The following is a 12,070-nucleotide window of genomic DNA, read 5'->3' as shown; positions in this document are numbered from 1 at the left end:
CTGCAGCCAACAAGCTTGCTTGCTCAACATTGTAGTAGTCAATGGTTAACTGTTCCTGTAGCATGCTATCAGAGTTCCTCTAAAATTAAATGAAAATGTCAGTGGTATATTTCATTATTCCAATTCACAAAACATTGTGCATGGCCTGCATTATTATTTCCTATGGTAAGTAAACGTACATAAGGTTCAAAATTACGTTTGAAGTAACTTGGATATAAAATGTAAGTAGTAAAATATGTATTTTGCAGGAACTTGGGAATTGGAAATTTGCCATTGTACTGTTTTATAGCTGATGTGTTTTAATAAGATAAACTACAAACTACAATCGTTTTAAGGTAGCCTAAGGGGAAATCCTTAAGCTATGTATTTGTGTTAAACGCGAGTGAAACATATCCTTATTTATGTTGTTAAAGTTCAGCATTTAATATAGGTGAATTTATTGTGCCATTTCAATTTATAGCCTCTTTTTTTGTTTTGTTTTTCCGATTAATACTAATTAAGCTCTTGCTCTTTCTCTGCTGTCTGTAGAAATTGTTGTTAATTCTTAATTTGGGTACAGCATAGACATGTTACAGGTGATAATATAATCCAAAAGTCATGGCAACAATTATTCCTTAAATCAGTTTATCAGTTAAACAATTATCATTTTTTCAAATCAGTTTAAATTATTTTCACAGTTAATTTGATTCAACTTAACTCACATTTTAACCATTGCTTCTTTTCATTGTAGGCTTAGGCTATTTTTTTTTTCCAATTAATTTTCATGAATAAACAAATTAATAAAATGATTATTATTTATTTTAATTACATATTGTTTATTCAATTATTTTTAACATCGTACCCACCTTTTTTTCGTGTGCTACACTCCAGGGGGTTCTGCTTGACACCCTCAGAACCCCCTGGAGTGAACCCCCTCTTACTTCCCATGGTAATGATTAGATCATTCGAAGACAAATTCATAGAGACCAAGCATGGTATAGGTAACATTACATGAACAAGTGCTTCTATCATAAGCATGCATAAAACTGTATACAATACAAAAGACAATATACAAGAACAGTAATAATATACACAATGACCTGAGGATATGTAATAGGAAGGTCAAAGAAAGGTTTGTGAAATGAGAGTCCATTTATATGGCATTGTTTGTGGCTAAATGAATTGAGTTGCTCTGCCCACATTTCTTTGGCAATATATGTAGCGTATTAGACCTGAACCAGACAAATTAAAGATTTGATCGGGAGCATGGTTGAAACATGAGGAGCCGAATTCCACAGAACAGCCCAAGACAACAGGATGTTGTAAATCAAATCTGTGCGACAGCCAGTCTGATGTAAGCTAACCAACCAACTCTTTCACAGAACTGCTTTCAACATTAACACCATTAGAACAATTATTCACAGTTTCAATTTGGAAAAGAGATTTTTCAAATTTGTGGCAAGTAATCAAGATTGATGGTCAAAGAGATTCATAGCATGACCATTACATGTAAACACATGATAGGAATCATCATCACAAGATCTTAGGATTGAATTCCCCCACCTAGAAGACAAGAACCTGACTGAAATTCCTTTGAGGGGACCTTTTAACCTCTGGCTTAAAATGTTTCTGACCATCAGTTATTTGTCAAAAGTATAATATTCTTGTTATAGGAATCATGTCCAAAATTATACCCTGTACCTGTAAAATTATACCTGTCACTTCAACGATAACTGAACTTCCAGCCAATCAGCAACCTCAGGAAACCCCCCTTTCAATGACAACAAAGTGAACCCCCTTTACACAGTCAACACAATAACTTACCTCCAGACTGAGCTAAACTGGTTTATCTCATATATTTTTAACCTCATTGAGGAACTCAATGTGAGGATTAATTAAGTGATTGATGGTTGTTCATGTCTATGCAATTTCATGTATTGCTGTAAACTTGGGATTTTACATTTTCATTCTCTTAAACTCATTCTTTCACTCAACTTTCTCTCTTCCTTGAGTGAATGTGTGAGTGTTTGTGCTAATGTATTAGTTTATATGTCTTAGATTTATCTAATAAAGCATTATTCATATTGAAAAGAGAAGTATCTTGTGTTTTGTGCTTACAAGTTAATGTCTTAAACTGATGATCTTGTTACTGTGCTAATTATGGACTCACAATACACACACATTTATTCATTTAGACTATAATCATTTACAAATATATCTGGTATATGCATGTATTGTTTGTATGTTTTACTATGGTAGTAAAAGTTAACTAGTGGTAAGCCTAGTTAAACTTATTTATTTGTGTTAGTTAGACTCTAGTGCTTATATTCACGTATTTGAGTATATCTCTGCTTTAAGATCTTCTACATGTTTCGTTTTTAGTATCAAAATGATCTGCTTTTTATTCCTCAAACAATTATGTACACTATGTGATCCTAAAATGCATCATACCATTTGTACCATAGTTTGGGTAAAACTGCACAAGTTCTCAAGACTAGCAATAAACATTCCAATGGGCCATAAACCGGAGACAAAGGAACTTTCTCCCGCTCAAAATTCATGCCTCTGATTGGGCATTCCACCCAAAAGGTAGGTGTGCATAGAAACTGTTAAAAACAGTTATCTTTGGATAATCTGTGCTCAGAAACCCTTGCTTTTTCGAGACGAACACTCTCCAAGACTCCTCAAAACTCTCCCGAGTTTTACTTTCTGGCAGTTTTTCTCCTCAAAATATTTTTTTGAACCGCTGAGGAGTTTCCTATCTTCAGACGAACCAGAGGAAAATCTCCAACTTCCTTCTAATAAGAACTCATCAAGAATCTCCATTTCTATTGCATCAGGACTCTTGTTCAGTAACGAAGCCAATGCAAGTAACCGTTTACAACTATTAAGATGTGTGTTTAAGTCTGAGCCCCTTTTTAAGAGGATTTTTGATTCTTTGACGATTCTCATTAGGTTGTGGTTAATTGATGTGAAATACTGCCATTCTTTTGCTCTTCTCTCTCTTCATTCTGGATATATACATATGTGTTTTGCTTGGTTTAGTTATGCTAGCTATAGGTTCATTTATAAAATCTCTTATATGAGTGCTGCTCACAATTCGAGGGCACTGAATGTTTGTTATCTTGCTACATGCTAAAATACTACTAGTTAGTGCATAAGTAGAACCGTTATTCTTCCTTGGCCAGGAAAATAACCTTTTCTAGAATTGATTAATAGTTATTTTGTCTGCTCGGTGGACGGACAGATCAAATAATTGTAATATCCATTCTGCTACAGTTAATTCTAAAACCTAAGCTAAATATTCATTATTAATTGTAACTAGTTATAATTAATCATAAATATTCCCTTTTGAGCTAATTTGCTACAGTATAATAAAAAGATAGAATGCAAGATTAGATAAGATAGTGTTAGTGTTTTTTTATTTTTTTAAGAAAGCAATTCGTAAATAAATAGAGTGCAAGTATAAAATGGAAGACTTTTAAATAATAGAATTAGAATTGAGAGTGCTAGAGTTAAAGGGCCAAATAAAGATGGAAGAGATGTGTTTTTAGCGATTTATGAAGATGGCTAAAGACTCAGCAGCTCGGATTGAGTTGGGTAGGTCATTCCACCAGGAGGAAACATTTAATTTAAAAGTCTGTGATTTTGTGCATCTTTGGAATGGCACTGTAAAGCTGTAATGCAAGCATCTTTCATGGGATCATCAGGATGGAATGAAAGGTAGAATTGAGTGTCATCAAGCATAGCAGTGATATGAAAAAACATGTTTCTCAGTGAGAGAACCTAGTGATGATGTAGACAGAGAAGCTAAGTGGTCCAAGGACTGAGCCCTGAGGCACCCCTGTAGTAAGATGTTGCAACTTGGACACCGGAAAATAACAGCTCTTAACACTTTGTGAGTCATAAATTTTATTATGTTGATTTGTGTATTGTTGAAAAACAAACAAGACCGGTTGCCATGTTAAATGTTTATTGTTTTCAATCATCCACTTACATAAAGTAAACAGTCATACTTACGTACTGGAACATTTCCTCAAAACAAACAGAAGAAACCCGGGCACCATATTGCCACCATTTTTAAATACCTGTTTCCCGCCAATAGAAGGCACACTTTATTGGTCTCATGCCGGAGGGGGAGATTGGTGTTTGTTTGATTCTTTGCTAAATAGTAATAATGAATTTAGTTTGTGTTGTTTGAAATGGTTGTATATTTTTGTATATTTTTTGGTTCTAATAGTTATGCCTTTGTTACAGTTAAATCGCTATTTAATTGTTTTGTCTTTCTTGATCTTATTTGTTACCATCAATTATGTAATGGTTTAGTCCAAGTGGGAGGTGCTTATACTTTTTAAGCATTTCTCTTAGTCTGGTAAGGGGAACTCGTAGAGTGAGTCGGTGAAGTTGCTTGCTTGATTTTTGGGTCAAATTATTGACAGCCAAAAGTTTTGTTTGTACATTTAAACGTTGTACAGTTTTTTTTTTTTTTTTTTTTTTTTTTGATACTTTTGGAGTTACAATGTAAATATCATTTGCATTCTTTTGGAAAATCTTTGTTTTTCACATTTTGGAATAAACCAACTTTTTGACTTCATCAGCACGTCACTTCATTTTTTCACGCCTCCATGGGCCGGTACATCCAGAGCAGGGGTGCCGCCACTGCTTGAACACCTTGTAGCAGTTGGCACACCACTGTCTCTGTTACAGTTGGTGTCAGAAGTTTTTTTTGTACCGCTGAGGTGACGTGGACATTCTTGTTTTTACAATGCCACCAAAGACAAGGAATCAGCCTGATGAAAAAACAAGGCCAGATGTGGGCCAGAGTGAAGTCGAGGAGGATCCAGATGAAGGAGGTGCAGTCTACAATGGTTTCTGGGGTTAGAGCTGAGACTGCTGTTACTGCTCTGGCGCAGATGTTCAAGTCCTTTATGGAATATCAAAAGGATCGAGACGATCGACAAGAGAGAGAAACAATTCGACGAGAACAAAATTTTAAAGTGCTCAGTCACCATGTCACGCAGATGCAACTGGATGTGGAACGTATCAGTCATGGAGCAAGGTATGACAAACCAGCATTGAGGGTGTTAGACCGGGAGCCACGGCTTGCGAGACTGGAGGACTCTGATGATATTGAACACTATTTGCTGACATTTGAGAGACTATCAGAGGTGTACAAGTGGCATAAAGAAGACTGGGCCATTCACCTCATACCGTTGCTAACTGGTAAGGCCAAATCTGCGTTTGTTGCAATGGACCCTTTACGTACACAAGACTATGATATTGTTAAGACAGCAATATTGAAAAAGTATGAAATCAATGCGGAAACTTATAGACTGAGGTTCCGTAACCTAAACAGCCCTGCGGATGAGTCGCCACATGAGCTTTACATCAGACTGAAAGACCTGTTTTGTGAATGGGTGCGCTACTCCAGCAGCAATAAAGAGGATATCATGGAGGCACTTGTTCTGGAAAAGTTCCTAAGGGTCTTGTACCCAGACGTGAGGACTTGGGTCAAGGAGCATGATCCAATGACTGCTGCTGAGGCTGCCAGACTGGCGGAGGCATATATCACAGCCCGAAGAGAACAAGGACATTGCTATGCTGGTGAGAGCCAAAGAGGGTGAAGAAAAAATGGTGAGAACAGGATCAACACTTAAACAATACACAATCAATTACGCACACACATACCTGGTTAACTGATGTTACAATGCGCAAAAACAAATATGTGCTGTTGTATGAAAAGTGTATGTATGCCTAGTGTGTTGTGTTCTAAGTCCAGTACCAATGTCTCTAGTCACAGTGCCCCACTGTGACACCTATGTTTTGCCTATGTTTTGTGCATGTACTCTTCAAACCACCAAGAGCTCACTCAAAACTCATCAACTCTTCCGTAAGATCCTTCGTTGAACTTCGTCAAAGAAAACCCTCTCAGAGTCGTTCAAGAGGAAACTCCATGCATAGCAACCCGCAATCCAGGAAGTCTCGCGAAAGAAAGAGCCACCTGGCAAAGCCAACCAACCACTCACCATCAAGTGCTGTCCCTCAGAACGCGTCATCAACCGACTGCCAGCCAATCAGCGCCAGAGATTCCCTCTCCAGCAACTTTGTTACAGAAGGGAATGCATCCAAAGCATCCAGGAGCATCCAAACGCAAGTACACAATATCTCCTAATTCGGGCTGAACTGGTGCAAATCTTATTAAGAAAACGAACTGCTAGTGCTAGTAGATTGATTCTCTCAGGTTGCGGTCAAGAAATAGTGTCTAACGCTAGACACTTGGGACTCCATTCACCCTCCGTTAATAACATCACTTTTCTCTGTCACTGTTTGAATGAATGTTTGTGTGTCTTCATTAGTTTAGTTTGTGTGTATTAGAGTAGTTCAATAAAGCCTTGGTTGATGGTTGGGGGAAGTCGTGGCCTAATGGTTAGAGAGTCGGACTCCCAATCGAAAGGTTGTGAGTTCGAGTCCCGGGCCGGCAGGAATTGTGGGTGGGGGGAGTGCATGTACAGTTCTCTCTCCACCCTCAATACCACGACTTAGGTGCCCTTGAGCAAGGCATCGAACCCCCAACTGCTCCCCGGGCGCCGCAGCATAAATGGCTGCCCACTGCTCCGGGTGTGTGCTCACAGTGTGTGTGTGTGTGTGTGTGTTCACTGCTCTGTGTGTGTGCATTTCGGATGGGTTAAATGCAGAGCACAAATTCTGAGTATGGGTCACCATACTTGGCTGAATGTCACTTCACTTTCACTTTGATTTTACATACCAATGTCTTGTGCTGTGTGCTTACAAGTTACTGCCTTAAACTGTAGATTCTGTTACCTTGCCCATAATCAGTTATCAGAATTTTCTTGTAGGCCACGGGATGAAATTTTGTCCAGAATTGATAAAATACCCTAATCTCAATTTATCTGTGGAAGAATAGTTGATAAAGTGTTAAATATTAATTCTAAATAATTTGCATACTAATTCGGTTCTCATTCACTGTAATTCAATCCCCTTTCAGTTCTATTGATCTTAATTCCCTTATTAATCTTACAAAACTATGGTCACAAGCTCCATCGTTACAAAATATAGTTCAGTGGAACTAACTACCATAGTTAGCTAACAATGCTTTTGGGAAACACAACCCTGCAGGTGTGATTCAAATCAATCATGTAAGTCATGAGCACATGTATACTTTGGTCAGAGTGGCGATTATGAGATGTAAATGCACATTGATAATAATCAGCAATGTTTCTCGAGCAGGAAATCAGTATATGAGAAAGATCATTGACACTGAAGACTGGAGTAAAGGCTACTGAAAAATTCAGCTTTGACTCACAGGAATGAAATACATTTGAAAGTGTATTCAAAAAAAGAATATGAATTTTTATTATTTTAAATATATAGGGCTGTCAATCAATTAAAAATGTAATCCAATTAATTACATACTCTAAATTAATCGCATACATAATTTTAACTGTGAAAGTATTAAATATTTTAATTTAAATGAATCAATGAATAATCAGCATTAGTGACATCTCAGGCCACATTTAGTCTAGGGAACACAATAAATACATGAACACTCCCCTCAATGTGAAAACTATTTATCTTGTATGTGCCATAAATAAACTGGCAACAGAGACCAAAAGTTTAACAGTGCAATATCAATTTACAGGGCTTTTTTTGTGTAATTGAACATAAACCTTAAATAAAAAACAGCCCCTTTTACCACATACACACACACACACACAATAATAAAAAAATAAAATAAACAAAGCAACAATTTCAAATTTTCAGACACATCTGCCTCACTTTCCCACTCATGTGCGCCGTAACACCAAGGTAATTGTGATTGCTTGCTGACGTCCAGTGATCCCGTCAGTGCGATGTAGTGGTGGAAATTATGATTCTTTCAAGAAATGCGTTCATTTTCAGTTCATTCACCTAAATGATTCGTTCAGAATCGTTCACTGATTCATTCAGTGATCATTTCTTCGTATTACACAAAATATGCCAGCAGGTGGCAAAAAAGAGTGTAGCCTATTATGTGTTATGTCTTAAATCAACCAACGTATTCACTTGTTAAAACAACTGATATGGCTTTATTAAAATGTGTGCATAAACGCATTCAATATATAAAGTCTAATTAATTATTTTAATTGTTTGGTCAGACAGTTTGTATATTATATATTCACATTCATAAATCGGGGATTAAACGTGGAGTTCTGTATGCTAAATATCAAAACAAGCGTATGTGCACAGTGCCTATAACTGCGCTTTGCATTTTCCGAGGTTGACATGCTAAATAGCAGACTAACCCTGTTTACTCTCATTCATTTCGTTCATGAACGAGATAAGCTATGTGCCAGTTCATTTCATTCACGAACGACATGTATCCGTTCATTTAACTTGCTCACGAACGCCTAGTGCCAGTTCAGTCATTTCATTCATGAACGAGATGTACTAAATCATTCAACTCGTTCACAAGCGACATGGGTATCAGTTCAGTCATTTCATTCACGAACGATAAGATCTCTAGATCTCGTTCAGAGTCAGACTCATATGAAACTCGTTCATTAAAGGGCGTATTCGTTCACTAAATTCAACAAATCACATGCTCCGTCACATCTCATACTCGAAGGCTATTGGCTCGAGGTTGAGTAACTCTTTGACAGGATGAAACAGTTCAGTTACCCGGTTCACCGAGCTGCGCATGCGCTGCTAATAGCGCCGCGCTGCTGTGGAGGGAGGAACTTCAGTGAACGAGAAATATGAGTCAGTGGATTGCGTGAATGAGAACGATTCGTTCACCTAAAAGATTCGTTCAAAAAGAACGATTCGTTCACGAACGACACATCACTAGTGCGATGTATTCCGCTCCTGCCAATACATCTACTTTTTTTTTTCAGTGTCGTACAGCTGCTCGATTGTTAACATAATGGTGTTTTGCTATGGCGGTTTATATGTTTTGTCTGATTAGGCTATTTGCCAACCCTCTGTTTTCTATCACCGAAACTGGTCTGCAGGACATTGCGATCCATTTAGCAGGTCAGTCGGTCATATACAGATTTGCTAAATTTGCATTTCAGTGTTGCTCCAGTGTGGTTTGAATATGACGTTGACAGCTAGAGTTGGTTTCACGGGACGTGCTAGGTCTTACCTCCGGATTAACATTAACTCTTGGATGCTTTGCAGTGATGTGGTACTTTAGAGTGGACGAACTCCGGTGATATGCAAGTTCCTTGCTGCAGATATTGCAGACGATTTAATTTTATCAAATCTTCCATCAGGCCGTTTTTTTAAGTAAATATTCCAATCATTGACCAAGGCAGCGCAATCGCGTTCTCGTCTCCCTCCTTCATTTTACAGTCGAATGGTGGCCAGAATGACTCCAGGTTCAAGGGACTATACGGAATGGATTAATCGGTGTTATTTTTTTCTCAGATTAATTAATCTAAATTAATGGGTTATTTTGATAGCCCTAATATATATATATATATATATATATATATATATATATATATATATATATATATATAATATTACAATATTACTGTTTTTTTAATGTAATTTTGTTAAAATAAATATAGCCTTGGTGATTAGAAGAGACTTCTCTTGGAAAAACTCAACAACAAAAAAAACCCATATAGATTCCAGATTTTTAAATGGTTTTTAATGGTTGTGTACATACATTAGCAACATTAACAAGATGATCCTCCCTTTCAGCTGCCAGAGAAGGATATTGACAGTGCAGGCTCAGGATGGTGAAGAGGAGAAAGAGCATGTTTTACAATTTTCTCATAACTTCGCCATGTGTTATAATAAAAACAATAAACCTGACTACAATAATATGTTAAATGTTATTAAAAGATTGCAGTTTGCATGAAATCTGGAATCTCTAACTCTGCACTAGAGAAACTTTTACTGTTTTACTGCTACTGTAGAAACATGATGGCAACTTCCGTGTAAGGGGTATCACGACAGGCAAATGCCTGGCGGAAATGCAAGGCAGTTTAATAACAATATACGAAGAAGGTCAGATAAACAGACAATGAGGAAGTTCCAGATACAGAGGGAGAGTGGCGACGATCACAAGCTCTGCTGGTGGGTGATGCAGGGACCTCGGTGGACAACAGTGATGACCCTCGGTGATCCAGTGCTGTATCTCCCAGTGAAAGTGCTCGTGATTCCGGTGCAGGGAACAAGAAGACTCGACGAAGAACAACGGGGGGAATCCACGATCCAAGACAGGATCGGAACACAGTGAAGAACCACAACGATCTGACAACATGAGCCACCAGTTACTGCCCTTAAATAGACACACACATTGGGACGCAGGTTGTGCTGTTCTCAGACGTGATCAAGGACCACGCCCACAGACACACACCTGCATACTAAACAAGCCGAGAGAGAGACAGCGTATTCATGAATCGTGACAGTACCCCCTCCCCTAGCAATGCCTCCTGGCATTCCTCGATGGACTTACCTATCGATTGTAATCATCGATCATGGAGTGATCCAGAATGTCCCAAGCAGGAACCCAACTTCTCTCCTCCCGACCGTAACCCTCCCAGTCCACCAAGTATTGGAATACACGTCCCCTCCTTCTCGAATCCAGAATATGATTAACCGAATAAGTGGGTTCCCCATTTACGAGACTCGGCAGGGAAGGAACCAGGACTGGTGGGTTAATAAGTGAATGAAACACAGGTTTTTTTTTGACACATGGAAGGCAGGATGAATTCTCCTGTACGCAGGAGGAAGTTTGAGACGGATTGCCACCGCACTAATGATCTTGGTGACAGTGAACGGGCCAATAAATTTAGGAGCCAATTTATTAGATACGGATCAGAGCGGAATGTTCTTAGAAGAAAGCCACACTTTTTGACCAACGACGTATATGGGAGGCTTTGACCAGTGGCCTTGGTGTGCACCCCCACCCGAAGCAGGGTCTCATGGGCTCTGCTCCAGGTGTGACGGCACCTCTGGATGAAGGCATGAGCGGAGGGGACCGCGACTTCGGATTCCATATTGGGTAAAATTGGTGGCTGGTAACCTAACTACATTCAAATGGAGAAAGGCCCATGGATGACACTGGTAACGAATTGTGGGCGTACTCCACCATCGAGAGTTGTTGACTCCAAGGGGAAGGATTATTGGACACCAAACATCACTACACTCTCTCCAAATCCTTGTTGGCTCTCTCACTTTGTCCATTGCTTTGGGGATGAAACCCCGAAGATAAACTGACACTCACCCCCAGTAATTTACATAATTCTTGCCAAAATTTGGACACAAATTGGGGACCTCTGTCAGAAACCACGTCTGTCGGGAGGCCATGTAAACGAAAGACATGGTCTACAACAGTTACCGCTGTCTCCTTGGCGGAGGGTAATTTAAGCAAGGGAATAAAATGAGCCGCCTTCGAGAACCGGTCCACGACTGTCAAAATAATCGGGCGGGAGGGAGGTAATGAAATCTAGAGCAATGTGGGACCAGGGTTTCGAAATGGACTGACAGTGGTTGAAGTAACCCATCAGGAGATCTATTGGAAGTCTTACCAGTGGCACAAACTGAGCAAGCCAAAACAAAACTGCGGATGTCGCGAGTCATTAATGGCCACCAGAATCATTGCTTTACCAAAACTCTGGTGTGATTAACCCCTGGATGACATGCTATGCTGGAACAATGGCCCCACTGAATGACGTCGGACTGATACCCTTCTGGCACAAATAACCGATTCGGTGGGCAGTCGGGCAGAGGCGTTACCCCTTCTAAGGCAGTCATGACCTTCGATTCGACCTCCCACCTGAGAGTGGAGACAATAAGAGTCTCGGGAGTAAAATACACTCGGGAGTAGACAGGCGCTCGAAACGTTCAAAAATATGACATACAGGGTCAGGGTTGCTGTTTTTGGAACCCGGGTGGTACGAAAGAGAAAAGTCAAAACGACCAAAAAAAGTGCCCACTAAGCCTGCCTAGAGTTGAGTCTTTTCTTGTGATCGGTCCAAATAATAAAAGGTACCCCAGAGCCTTCTAACCAATGTCGCCATTCCTCCAGCGCTAACTTGACTGTCAACAACTCTGTTACCAATGTCATAGTTAC

The sequence above is a fragment of the Carassius carassius genome, chromosome 15, assembly GCF_963082965.1.
Source record: "Carassius carassius chromosome 15, fCarCar2.1, whole genome shotgun sequence".
NCBI lineage: Eukaryota > Metazoa > Chordata > Actinopteri > Cypriniformes > Cyprinidae > Carassius > Carassius carassius.
The sequence above is the reverse complement of the archived record's forward strand: the minus strand, read 5'-3'. Positions refer to the sequence as shown.